Source organism: Armigeres subalbatus, chromosome 3 (genome assembly GCF_024139115.2).
Source record: "Armigeres subalbatus isolate Guangzhou_Male chromosome 3, GZ_Asu_2, whole genome shotgun sequence".
In the NCBI taxonomy this organism is placed as follows: Eukaryota; Metazoa; Arthropoda; class Insecta; order Diptera; family Culicidae; genus Armigeres; species Armigeres subalbatus.
Window position 1 is genome coordinate 125,275,356 of NC_085141.1, and position 14,324 is coordinate 125,289,679.

The window sequence follows — 14,324 nt, forward strand, 5'->3', positions numbered from 1 at the left end:
TGGGTTGGTAGTAATATGGCTACTGCTTCTGCCTCATACGCAGGAAGTCGTGGGCTCAATTCCAGGTCCGTTCCATTCTCCTACTTTGTATCTTTCTCTATATTTCTCATGTTCTAGCAATCGTTAGAACTGGAAATGGACTTCCATACCGTTTCCATTACTATTCCTATATTTTTAAATTGAGTATTCTAACAGTAATCGATTTCATTCCTCCCCCTTCCCTACATTGACTTGTACTCTGACGTGGCAGGCGCCAGTATGACCTAACAAATGAGATCACCAGTACTTGTACATTGAAGATTTGAGCTGGTCCCAAGCAAACATCTGTTGGTTCCCTGTGCAAGAACAGCTGATCTGATCATAATGGAGTAGCAACTACGAGCAGTCAATCAAACTCAAGCTCAAAGCTCAAAGCAGAAAGTGAAAATTTACTTCACATCCAGTTGCGTAGTGCGGTCGATAATTAAAATAATTAGCGATGGTTCGATTGTTTTTGTTTTAAATCAAACTACACGCTATACACGGCAGACCGTTTCCAACATCCCAGTGATTTTTTGTGAAAGTGCAGATGACTCGTCGGCTTCTATCGAAGCGAGTATCACGTCAACATTTTCCTACCTATTCCTCAATTGACCTGCATTCGGACACGACACGGCCGGCGCTGGTATTGCTTATTTTTGGGACAGCAGTTCTTACACATTGAAGATGATGTTAGTACCAAACTTCATCTGTTGGTTCTCTGTGTAATTACAGCTCACCTGGCAATAACGGAGTAGCAACCGTGGGCGATCAATCATGCTCATGGTCATGCTCATGCTCTTTCAACTTTCTCCATCCTTCTCCATTCATCCCTCTTCTTCTTCGCTCATCCTTCTTCCTTCATCCTTCATCCTTGTTTCTATTCTCGTATTCTACTATTCTTCCTTTGTCCTTCATCTTCGACCTCATTCCTTCTTCCTTCTTCTTTCCCGCTCCACCCATCTTTCTTCTCAGTTTTCACTCCTTCCTTTTCTTTAATCATTTTTCTCTTTACCACTTTTCACTTCCCCAACTCTCTCCTCACTTCTTACTTCTCGTTTCTCACTCACTCCTAACTTTTCACTTCTCAATCATTTCACACTTCTTATTTCGCGCTCTTCATTTCTCACTCTTTACTTCCCACTTCCCACTTCACACTTCGCATTCTTCACATCTCACTTCTCACTTCTCCCTCCACATTTCTCCCTCCTCATTTCTCATTTATCACTCCTCACTTCTCAATTCTTACAACTAGCTTCTCACTTCTCACATCTCACTTCTCAAATCTCACTTCTTGTTTCTTACTTCTTGCTTCTCATTTATATCACTCCTCACCTCTCAATTCTAACTGCTCACTGCGCACTTTTCATTGTTAACTTCTCACTTCTCACATCTCATATCTCACTTCTTCATTCTCGTTTCTCACTTCCTTCTTCTCGATTCTCACTACCCATTTTTCACTGCACGCATCTCACTTTTCACTTCTCACTTCTTCGGACTTATGACCACCAACCTAACGGGCTTCGGCCTAATGAACCAGGATCCGAATTTCCCCAGAAAATACTTCCGACTTTTCACAGGAAACTCATCCCAATTTTCTAGATCTAATCATTCTGATTTCCTTAAGAAAATCAACCGAATTTGCACAGGAAACACTTCCGATTTTCCACAGGCTTTTATATTTGGATCTCAGTAATGAAGCTAATAGCCCTCTTTTGTTATCAGAAATAGATGAAAATGTGAATGCTGAACTGAGGGGTGAATTTAAAAAAAAAAAGTTGCAGAGATTTTGGCCAATACAATGAAGTCCAATCCAAATCCAATCCAATCCAAATCCAACTCCAATCCAAATCCAATCCAAACCAAATTCGAATCCAATCCAAATCCAATTCAAATCCAATCCGAATTCAATCCAAATCCAATCCAAATCCAATCCAAATTTAAATCCAGTCCAAATCCAATCCAAATCCAATCCAAATCCAATCCAAATCCAATCCAAATCCAATCCAAATCTAATCCAAACCAAATCCAATCCAAATCCATCCCAAATCCAATCCGAATCCAATCCAAATCCAATCCAAATCCAATCCAAATCCAAATCCAATCCAAATCCAATCCAAATCCAATCCAAATCCAATCCAAATCCAATCCAAATCCAATCCAAATCCAATCCAAACCAATCCAAACCAATCCAAACCAATCCAAACCAATCCAAACCAATCCAAACCAATCCAAACCAATCCAAACCAATCCAAACCAATCCAAACCAATCCAAACCAACCAAATCCAATCCAAACCAATCCAAACCAACCAAACCAATCCAAACCAATCCAAACCAATCCAAACCAATCCAATCCAATCCAAATCCAAACCAACCAATCCAAACCAATCCAAACCAATCCAAACCAATCCAAACCAATCCAAACCAATCCAAACCAATCCAAACCAACCAAACCAATCCAAACCAATCCAAATCCAATCCAAACCAATCCAAACCAATCCAAATCCAATCCAAACCAATCCAAACCAATCCAAACCAATCCAAACCAACCAAACCAATCCAACCAACCAATTCAACCAACCAACCAAACCAATCCAAACCAATCCAAACCAATCCAAACCAATCCGAATCCAATCCAAATCCAATCCAGATCCAATCCAAACCAATCCAAATCCAATCCAAACCAATCCAAATCCAATCCAAACCAATCCAAACCAACCAAACCAATCCAAACCAATCCAAACCAATCCAAACCAATCCAAATCAATCCAACCAATCCAACCAATCCAAACCAATCCAAACCAACCAAACCAATCCAAACCAATCCAAATCCAATCCAAACCAATCCAAACCAATCCAAACCAATCCAAACCAATCCAAACCAACCAAATCCAATCCAAACCAATCCAAACCAATCCAAACCAATCCAAACCAATCCAAACCAATCCAAACCAATCCAAACCAATCCAAACCAATCCAAACCAATCCAAACCAATCCAAACCAACCAAACCAATCCAAACCAATCCAAACCAATCCAAACCAATCCAAATCCAATCCAAACCAATCCAAACCAACCAATCCAACCAATCCAAACCAATCCAAACCAATCCAAACCAATCCAAACCAACCAAACCAATCCAAACCAATCCAAACCAATCCAAACCAATCCAAACCAATCCAAACCAATCCAAACCAATCCAAACCAACCAATCCAATCCAATCCAAACCAATCCAAACCAATCCAAACCAATCCAAATCCAATCCAAATCCAACCAAACCAATCCAAATCAATCCAAATACAATCCAATCAATCCAAACCAATCCAAACCAATCCAAATCCAATCCAATTCAATCCAAACCAATTCAACCCAGTTCAAACCAATCCAAACCAATCCAAACCAATCCAAACCAATCCAATCCAATCAATCAATCCAATCCAAACCAATCCAAACCAATCCAAACCAATCCAAACCAATCCAAACCAATCCAAACCAATCCAAACCAATCCAAACCAATCCAAACCAATCCAAACCAATCCAAACCAATCCAAACCAATCCAAACCAATCCAAACCAATCCAAACCAATCCAAATCCAATCCAAACCAATCCAAACCAATCCAACCAATCCAAACCAATCCAAATCAAAGCCAATCCAAATCCAATCCAAATCCAATCCAAATCCAATCCAGATCCAATCCAAATCCAATCCAAATCCAATCCAAATCCAATCCAAATCCAATCCAAATCCAATCCAAATCCAATCCAAATCCAATCCAAATCCAATCCAATCCAATCCAAATCCAATCCAAATCCAATCTAAATCCAATCCAAATCCAATCCAAATCCAATCCAAAGCCAATTCAAATCCAATCCACATCCAATCCAAAGTCGAATTTAATCCAAATTGATTAACATTTTTTGGATTTTTGGAGATTTTGGCTAATTTAATGAAGGAGTATGAAGCAGTTGTTTTAAAATGATTTTCTCAATTTAAAGTGAGCTCAATTCTATCCTATTTCTAAAAATCATTCCATTTTGTACCTGGTGGGTTGCAATTAATACGGGATTCTGCTAGGTGGATTGCATATCCAAAAGTTACATTTCAAATGGCCCAACAAATCTTCACAAAACATGTTCAGATCAGTGAACCATATCCATGTTATACGATAACACCGTTAACCTCCTCCAGAACAAACAAAACATAATTGTTAGAATTGATTGATTTTGTCGCATTAGTGGTTCCATTACGGCCAATCCCATAAGAAAACAATGGAATTTGCCACAATAGAAACCAAAATTAAGAATAGTGCCACAACTGGTACATATGATACTATCATGGATTAAGCAATTTTGAGTATAATTACATATTTTATTTTGGTTTTCATAAATGATCTAAGGAGCAGGGAACGAAATCTTTCGTATGATAGGTCAGTAGCAAAACTTATTATAAAAATAACTCAACTTAATCCACCGAGTAGTGAAACTGCCTTTCTCGCATTTAGTCAAGATACCAACCTTCTATGGCGCTAAAATGACTCGGTTCGATGTACCTTATTCTTAAACGCAACGGTTGATCGTTATCAAATTCAATAGTGATCAACTAGGATTTGCCCTCTGTCGAAGAAAACTTGTTGCGAGAAAATCGGTTAAGGATTACCATATGAAAAGTTGTCTAATGATTTTCTTAGCTTTTGTGCACATACATACACACACACGCATACACACATACATACACACGGATAGACAGAAATGTGCTCAGTTCGTTGAGCTTAGTCGATTGGTACATATTATGGATCTCCGGGCCTTCTATAAAAAGTTCGTTCTTCGAGTGAAATGATAGCCTTTCGGTTCAACTTTTTGTACGAGAAATGCAATAAAACTTGTTCTTAAGTATGGGGACAATTTGTACACCCACCCAACTTTTTATGTTAAATTCATCAGGGATATTATTTTTAATTGCCACGGAAAACTTGTTTTAATCTGTACGATAAATTCATCCAATTTTCTGAAAAATCTTGTTTTGAATTGTAACAAAAAATGCTTTTTTATTCTTCGAAGAATATTATTCGAATGCCAATCGAAAATTCTTTGGTGTCGCTCCACCAAGTCGATCCAAAACACTTTTGAAGCTATCAGAAATTCATTAAAAGTACAAATAATATTTTGTTCGTATTCAAATCTGAAGTTCTTTTCAACTTTTCTCGAAGTTATTGAATATCTACGGAAAACGTTTTGCATTCCTACACCCCCAAGTGCATGATTTTATTCAAATCCTGCTTTGATTCCGCGTACAGTTTGCCATAATTTGCGACATATGCTCAGATTGCATTAAGCAATCGGCAGGCCCTTGCATTAGGTCCCCGGTCACGAGAAAATAAGAACTGTTTATATGTTTGTGTCTACATTGAATCTATTTTTAAACTCCTATCGAGGGAATCAAATGCTGTATACTTCACAACCTTGGCTACCATACAAAAAAATTCGGCCGAAGACGGGTATTGAACGGGTGTTGAATGCCAGATTAAAGAAGCAGTGACCAAAGAATATCATAATCCACGTTGTTTGTTATGTGGATGTGAGAATTCGACACGGTTGTTTCATGAGGGCCAATGTCGCAAACGTAAACAATTCCTTTTCCTGCAAATTGCTCAACAACTAGGACCGCTCCCAGCTAACAACCACTTGGAACTGGTGGCGCTCCGCGGCTTCTATCAAACGGAGGTGGAAAATACCGCCAGAAGTCTCTAATCTTCCTGAAATCAGCAGAAGAAGTAAATGTTTACGTTTGCAACTTTCGCCTTTTTGAAACAACAATGTTGAATTATCAATCAATCTCAAGTAGAAGGGTGACAGGGACATCAATAAGTGATTCAAGTGGAATTGGCACCATGCAGATTTGTTTTCCTTTCCGTCTTCAAACTTAATGGAATCGGGAAGATTGTGTGGGTCAAAGATATATTTCTATACACAATTCATATACTTGTTCCAGGAGGAGCCAACAAGAGTAATGAGCTGGCATAACAAGTATGACATTCTCTGATCGGTTTTCATGCGAGATTTGATACAAAATGCAGAGGAAGTAGAGGTTAATTAATGAAAAATCGTTAGCTGCTTGCTTTACTTATTATTTAGAAATAGAAAATAACGACTAAATTTTTTAAAATTTTAAAGGGAGACAAAATCGGGTAAAAAACGTGATTTTATCGGGGATAGACAAATTTGAGGGTAGACGAAATTGGGAGTGACAAATTCGGGTCAACATTGTATTCAGATTTGATCTTTTTTTGTCAAAAATTCAATGAATTTTGGAACCTCCCTTCCTTATTACGAGAAGCAAGTATAAGGTCTTCTGGATTTTTGCGGTCCTGGAAAAAAGGAATTTCGCATACTATGTCTTATCTAAGCAATTAATTTGCAATTCCGCAACACTGGTTCGAATAATCAAACTTGCCAATTGAATATGTCTCCTACTGCTCCTACCTGCGTGCTGCTGCTGTATCCTAATTGAATTAACCCCTACGGTGCACAATGGTCGGATTCGTCAAATTTCACGACATAAATCGATTACTCGAAAACCATCAGTGCTAGAGTTTTGACGTCTTCAGAAGAAATGATCTACAAGAAGAGATCTATTTTTGGTGTAGGTTGTCATTAGGGTGGCCCTTAGGTGAAATTTTTTTGGAAATGTATTTTTTTACCCTTTTGAGTTAGGAGTTCATATAATTCTACAAAGTTGTAGAGAATTTAATTCTAAGCATTTTTGTTTAATATACATTTATTTTATCTCATATAGGTAATGTTTTATGACAAAATTGCTAAATTTAGATAGGGTGGTCCCGAAAAAAATAGTTTTTAGCGTCCACTTTCATGAATTCAGAATATTTTCAAAAACTGTCTTAGCATCGCTTCACGGTCTTGGGATGGCGCATCTTTTGGTTACATAAGATGGTTGATAGCTTTATTTTCAAGCATTTTATAAGCGTTTTTTCATGAAAAAGTGATATTTTTCTGAGCATTCTACTGCAGCTAGTAGCAAATATTAGCAAAAATTTCGATCGTAATCTGAAAGTATACATGTAGGCCCATCAAATCCATGGTATTTCATTTGTCCATCTTTGTCCACTTTTGTTTGATAATCATATTAGTTTTTGTATGAAAAATCAGCTATTCCATGGGAAACACATATACCATATCTCTGATTTCGCAATATTTGGTAGAATCGTTCGTTTTCGAAAATAGATGAACTCACTTTTTAATTTTGTCCGATTTCGATCCAGGGTGGTCGAAAAAATCAACATTTTGGAAAACATATTTTTTAAAACATAATTTTTGAACTACTGGACCAATTATCAATGATCATGGAATTATATGTAGTATTGGCGACCCTTACTTAGAAACTGTGAAAATGAAATTATTCTGCGAATTAGCCATGAAAAACCAACTTGAATTTTATGATTTTGTATTTTGCCACAAAAGTAGCGAATTTATTTCATGAGAACACCTTAAAAACCGTTCCAGTAGTTAAAATGTCAAAATGATTTTTTCGACTTCTTTTCCACACGAGTTGATTTAAATATTTTAGATAAAGAACGATTCTTTGTGGGCTTTATGGCCTTGTGGTTAGCGCCGTTAATCGTCTAGAGGCATGGACTATGGAGCGTGGGCTCGATTCCCGCCTCGATAAGAAGGAAACTTTTTGTGATCGAAAAATTCTCCACCGGGTGTTACGCGTCCTGTCAGTTGTCTAGGTGTTAAGTGTTCAGTCTGTACGACCTCTCGTCAAAGACGGTGTTCTTGTCTTTTATTCTACCAAATAGTGTGAAAATCCAAAAGATGATATATGTGTTTCACCCTAATTTTTCGTACAAAAATAATACTATCGTCAAACAAAAGTGGACAAAGATGGACAAATGAAATACCATGGATTTGATGGGCCTGCATGTATACTTTCAGATTACGATTGAAATGTTTGCTAATATTTGCTACTAGCTGCAGTAGAACGCTCAGAAAAATATCACTTTTTCATGAAAAAACGCTTATAATATGCTTTAAAATGAAGCTATCAACCATCTTATGTAACCAAAAGATGCGCCATCCAAAGACCATGAAGCGATGCTAAGACAGTTTTTGAAAATATTCTGAATTGATGAAAGTGGAAGCTAAAAATATTTTTTTGGGACCACCCTATCTAAATTTAGCATTTTTGTCATAAAACATCACCTATATGAGATAAAATAAATGTATATTAAGCAAAAATGCTTAGAATTCAATTCTCTGCAACTTTGTAGAATTATATGAACTCCTAACTCAAAAGGGTAAAAAAATACATTTCCAAAAAAATTTTACCGAAGGGCCACCCTAATGACAACTTACACCAAAAATAGATCTCTTCTTGTAGATCATTTCTTCTGAAGACGTCAAAACTCTAGCACTGATGGTTTTCGAGTAATCGATGTATGTCGTGAAATTTGACGAATCCGACCATTGTGCGGTGATCATATGCATGTCATTCATAGGCTATTCTTTCTTAGTTTTTTTTTGTTCATCAAACAAGTCGCCTCGAGGGTCATTTGCAGATTTGATTGGCTTTGCACGCAGGCAATCATGAATCAGATTCAGATATCTGATATGAACATTTCTAGACCAACATTTGGAAAGGGAGTAACAGACAAAATTTATTCTTTCCGGTTCCTCTCTACATACATAGACAAAGCACTGGCAAGAATAAATTTTGGCTGTTAGGTCCTTTTCAAATAGACCAAGATTTAACACAAACATATTTGAATCGTTTGTTCGAGCAAAAAATATGTCCATTTCGGAAAAAAAAATGTGTATGTGTAATATGACTGTTCATCAAAATATAAACACACTAGGCATTTCTCGTGATTGCAGGAGATACAAAACAAACATACGCAAAATTTCAAATTATAAGTGGTTACCACAAATTTGGAAATGGAAGTGCGCTTTTCCGGCCTAATAAGAACATTGTCTTAATTTGTAGACATGCATTTGGGTCGCATAAATTTGTACTCTCTTCCAAACAAATGATTCATTCACTTTGACCACATAAAAGTCCTATCGTCTTACAAGCTACAGGCGCACGTATGACTCTGAAAATGAGTTCATTAGTGGCGTTTGATTCCGATGTTCTTTGACAGTCGAGGCAGATAATTCTCTTATGGGGTCACTCGTCGGGATTGATTTTTCGTGGCCTACGAGATACGATCTGTGCACACTTTACGTGCTCGGTTCACGTACCCATCGTCTGGGTCACGTACCCGTGCGGTGGTTAATTGTAAACGGCACTTAACCCCTTGCCATCAAGATGCCTTTAGCGGCGGATTGAGCAACGAACTGGCGGCTTGTTTCATTGAGGTTCGTTTTGTACACATTCGGGGTAGCCGGTAGTCGTCGCGCAGCAATCAGAGCTGAAAACTCGTTCGCACCTTTTTGGGATCGCGCAGTTGCAGCACATCGTGCGGTGGATCTGATATAATTATCCGGACTCTGTGCAACCCCGCTCGTATATTCAAGCAGCCGTGTAATCGATTGGTGTTAGGAACGATCAATCACACGACCAGCTAGACGGCAGAGGGCAATGACGAACGCCGACCGGAAGCACATATCGAGCGCGGAAATTTCTCCTTGATCATTGATCGAAGTCGGTGATCTGCTGCTGCCGTCGACCGCCGTGCCCAGGTGCGATTGAATTGCTTTTAGACACACATGAAGGTACGAATCGAGACTTGAGACCCGTTAAAGTGCACCGTTTTTTGTTGCTGTTACTAAACTGTAGAATTAAGTGACGAGGAATTCAAGAGGTTAACCTCAAGCTGCGCTGGATTGTATGCCAGTGAATTCCTTTGTGCAGTCGAACGAGACCCGGTCGAAGTTTCAACTGACTGAGTATTGCAGCAGCGCTACTTCGCTGCTGTAATCGATATTAGCTTACTTAGCAGTGAATGATGTATGAAATATTTATGTGGCACGGTTTTCTGTGCATTGACTTTGGCGCGCTGAGAAAAGCACGATCCTCATCGTCATCATCATCAACGCCACCGTGGGCGGTTTATTGTAGAAGGTTATTATCATTGCACTCGTTCAAGTCAGTCAGCAGAAGCGGTGCGACTGCTGGCGACAATGATTGAGTTGTCTCGCGAGACAGTATGATCGGTGACCACATGTGAGATCGTGCAAAAGGTGCGACGACGATAACGAATGCAAATATGCAGTCGAAGATTATCGTTCAATCGACATGACAGGCATCAAGCTACCAAGATGCAATCTCAATTATGTTGCAAATTAAAAGAGCAATACGGGTGAATACGGATGAAGTTGAATCACTACTTGAAAATATAATTAGAATGATAGTCACGACGAGTTCATTGATGGTCGGGATCACTGTAGGGCATAGTTGGATCAAGAAACCCCTAACTCTGGAGTAAGTCTTTCGATGGATGGCACATAGTTGGGTCAAAAGAATAGGAAGCAAGATGGTCAGGAAAAAATATGCAACGCTGAACCAATATAAATTTGATAATTTTTCTCCAATTGATTAATTATTAACAATTAAATAAAAAATATATAAAGTTGCCGAATTCCGTCGATGCAGATAAGTTTTAACATGTTGAAACTCAAAAGAAACTTAGCATCAGTCCACATTGGAAGCAAGTAGTTTTCAAATTGAATAATGGGAAAGGTATCGATGGCCTCCATGATCCCAGCTAACCGTAGTTCCGTATCAGACATTGACGGGAAATGTCATTTCGATGTAATGGGACTAATTTGTTAAAATTGTGTTTTGCCTTTCTCGTATTCTATATCAACACTAGTTTTATATACCCGGCTTTGCTCGGGATTGAAAAGTAAATTATGCAATTCAAATGGCTGCTTGCAGCACCAAACGCACATAGGTAGATGGATTAATAGAAAGGTAGATCGTTACACAAAAGCAGCTCAATGGGTAGGGCAAGGTGAGCGGTAGCCGGCACCCCGTCGTAACTTTTGACAGAAAACAGATGTGATCATATTAACATTTGCAATACGTGTGCTATGTAAGCACGGTCTTGTTGTCTTTGTAAGCTTTTGTTTCGTTTTACAGAGAAAACACTTTTTTGTCAAGTGAAAACCCACTCCAAAGTTTTTTTTTGGGCATTTTTAGTGCTATAAACCGTAGTAAAATGATCGAAATGGTGAGCGCATTACGTTTTTACAAAGCAAATTTACTTTTATTTGTGGTTCAATATTGAATGCCACCGTAGCGGTCACAATTTACCTATTATTTTCATTTTTCAAAAGGGTTACTTATTTCGGTTGTCGGTACCCAGGTTTGTTTATCAAGGGAAATCATCTGTTTAATGCCTAATTTCAGGCCATAAGCCAAGTTGTTAGCAAAACTAACAATTTTTTAAATCTCTATAAAATGTGTATGATGTACTTAAATGTTGACACAATAAATCTTGATCTTTCCAGCCATAACGCCACCGCTTCATATTTTTTCACTTTGAGTGGGTTTTTTAGGGTGCCAACAACCGACCAATTTTTTCGAAACGGGATAAAATTAACGCTTAACAAAATTGGTAAAAAAAGAATTCTAATAGATGGAATACAACCAATGAAATGGACTAAAAAAAAGGTGCCGACAACCGACCACCTTCCCCATAGTGATTGGTGTCTGCTACACCTTTCTGTCTTTTGTTACGCCATGTGGCGGAATGCCGTTTGGCTAATACCACAATAGATTAAAAAACGCTACTCTCGGGTTAAGTATTACATAGGCTCCCTCTTGATTCCTATTTCGGTTTTTCTTTATATCTATCTTCTACCACTCTTCTAACTTCTTCTTTTTCCTTCTTACTTATCCCACCTTCATTCTTTTCTATATTTTTTCTTTCTTTTCTTACCTACATTCTTCTCCATTCTTCTTCATTGTTCTCGTTTCTTTCTTCCTCTTTTCTTCTTTCTTCTGCCTTCTTCCGTTTTTCTTGCTTCTTTCTATTTTCACTTCCTTCTTTCTTCCTCTTCTTCCATTTCTCTTATTCCTTCTTCTTTATGGTTCTACCCTTTTCATTTGTTTTCTTTTTCTTCTTTCATATTTCTTCTGCTTCCAACCTTCTCTATTAATTCAAATTGGTCTATGCGATCACTTGTAATAAACTACTCGGTTACTGAAAAACACTTCAACTACTTTTTCCAAAATGAATTGAAATCGGCTAAGAGGTTTCAAAGTTATAACGAAATGTTCATTTTGTAATCGATCCAGGGTGTTAAAAGTTGCACTGAATTGTTCGTTTGACAATTAAACCTGGATGCCACTAGACCGAACAAACCATCAGGCTGAAACCCATCCGCCGAATAAGACATTTGGCCGAAAAGGCCATTTGGCCGAATAAGACATTTGGCTGAATAGGACGATGGCCGGATAGGACATTTAGCTGGATAGGACATTTGGCTGAATAGGATCACTGAATAGGTCATTTGGCCGAATTGATCCTTGGGTCGAACAGGTCATTTAAAAAATAAGAAATGAAATGTGAAAAGCGAGACGTCTCACTTCTAACTACTTATTTCTCAATTCTCACTGTGAAAAGTGAGTAGTGAGACGTCTGACTACTCGCTTGTCATTTCCCATTCCTCGTTTTCCACTTCTCACTGTAAAAAGTGAGAAGCTTTTCACAGTGGGAAGTGAGAAGCTTTTCACAGTGAAAAGTGAGAAGCATTTCACAGTGAGAAGTGAGAAATGAGGAGCGAGAAGTGAATAATGAGACATCTCACTACTCTTTTCTAACACCTCATATCTCACTTCTCACTGTGAAAAGTGAGTAGTGCGATGGATGTGAGAAGTTGGACGTCTTTTTACAGTGGGAAGCATGATATGAGGAGTGAGTGAGACGTCTCACTTTTCAATCCATATTCCACACTTATCACTTCTCACTGCGTAAAGTGAGAAGCGAGACGCCTCTATTCTCACTCATCACTTCTAACTTTTTATGTCTCAATTTTCATTGTGAGAAGTGAGATGTGAGACGTCAAATGACACATTCGGCCAAATGACCTGTTCGTCCAAATGACCTTTACGGCCAAATGATCTATTCGGCTCTTTTTTGCTGGTCTGAATTCATCGTCGCCTTCTTTTTCAGCAGGCTGTATAGTCCTGCGCAGGAGTTCATCAAATTCACTCACCTAGTGAATTATGGCACTAGAGCCCTTATTTGACACGTGTAGCCACTGTATATGCACTTGTTGGAACTAAGTGTTGACCGTGTTACGCGCAACAAGTTTCAGTCGACGTGGAATTCGGTCTCATTGTTTGCTTTCAAGAGGCCCGGAAGCCACCTTTCAAGAGGCCCGGAAGCCTCCTTTCAAGAGGCCCGGAAGCCTCGTTTCAAGAGGTCCGGAAACCTCGTTTCAAGAGGCCCGGAAGCCTCCTTTCAAGAGGACCGAAAGCCTCCTTCCAAGAGGACCGAAAGCCTCCTTTCAAGAGGCTCGGAAGCCTCCTTTCAAGAGGACCGAAAGCCTCCTTTCAAGAGGCCCGGAAGCCTCCTTTCAAGAGGCCCGGAAGCCTCCTTTCAAGAGGCCCGGAAGCCTCCTTTCAAGAGGCCCGGAAGCCTCGTTTCAAGAGGCCCGGAAACCTCGTTTCAAGAGGCCCGGAAGCCTCCTTTCAAGAGGACCAAAAACCTCCTTTCAAGAGGCCCGGAAGCCTCCTTTCAAGAGGCCCGGAAGCCTCCTTTCAAGAGGCTCGGAAGCCTCCTTTCAAGAGACTCGGAAGCCTCCTTTCAAGAGGCTCGGAAGCCTCCTTTCAAGAGGTTCGGAAGCCTCCTTTCAAGAGGCTCGGAAGCCTCCTTTCAAGAGGCTCGGAAGCCTCCTTTAAAAAGGCTCGGAAGCTTCCTTTCAAGATGCTCGGAAGCCTTATTTCAAGAGGCTCAGAAGCCTCCTTTCAATAGGCTCGGAAGCCTCCTTTCAAGAGGCTCGGAAGCCTCCTTTCAAGAGGCTCGGAAGCCTCCTTTCAAGAGGCTCGGAAGCCTCCTTTCAAGAGGCTCGGAAGCCTCCTTTCAAGAGGCTCGGAAGCCTCCTTCCAAAGGCCTGGAAGCCTCCTTTCAAGAAGACCAGAAGCCTCTTTTCAAGAGGCCCGGAAGCCTCCTTTCAAGAGGCCCGGAAGCCTCCTTTCAAGAGGACCAGAAGCCTCTTTTCAAGAGGCCCGGAAGCCTCCTTTCAAGAGGCCCGGAAGCCTCTTTTCAAGAGGCTCGGAAGCCTCCTTCCAAGAGGTTCGAAAGCCTCCTATCAAGAGGCTCGGAAGCCTCCTTT

General features: G+C 39.5%; 1 protein-coding gene across 4 annotated transcripts in view; it reads right to left on the bottom strand.

The window, feature by feature from the left end:
- LOC134227993 (TLD domain-containing protein 2) overlaps positions 1-14,324 on the bottom strand; it is a 671,450-nt gene that overhangs the window by 196,288 nt on the left and 460,838 nt on the right. The window lies entirely within an intron of this gene.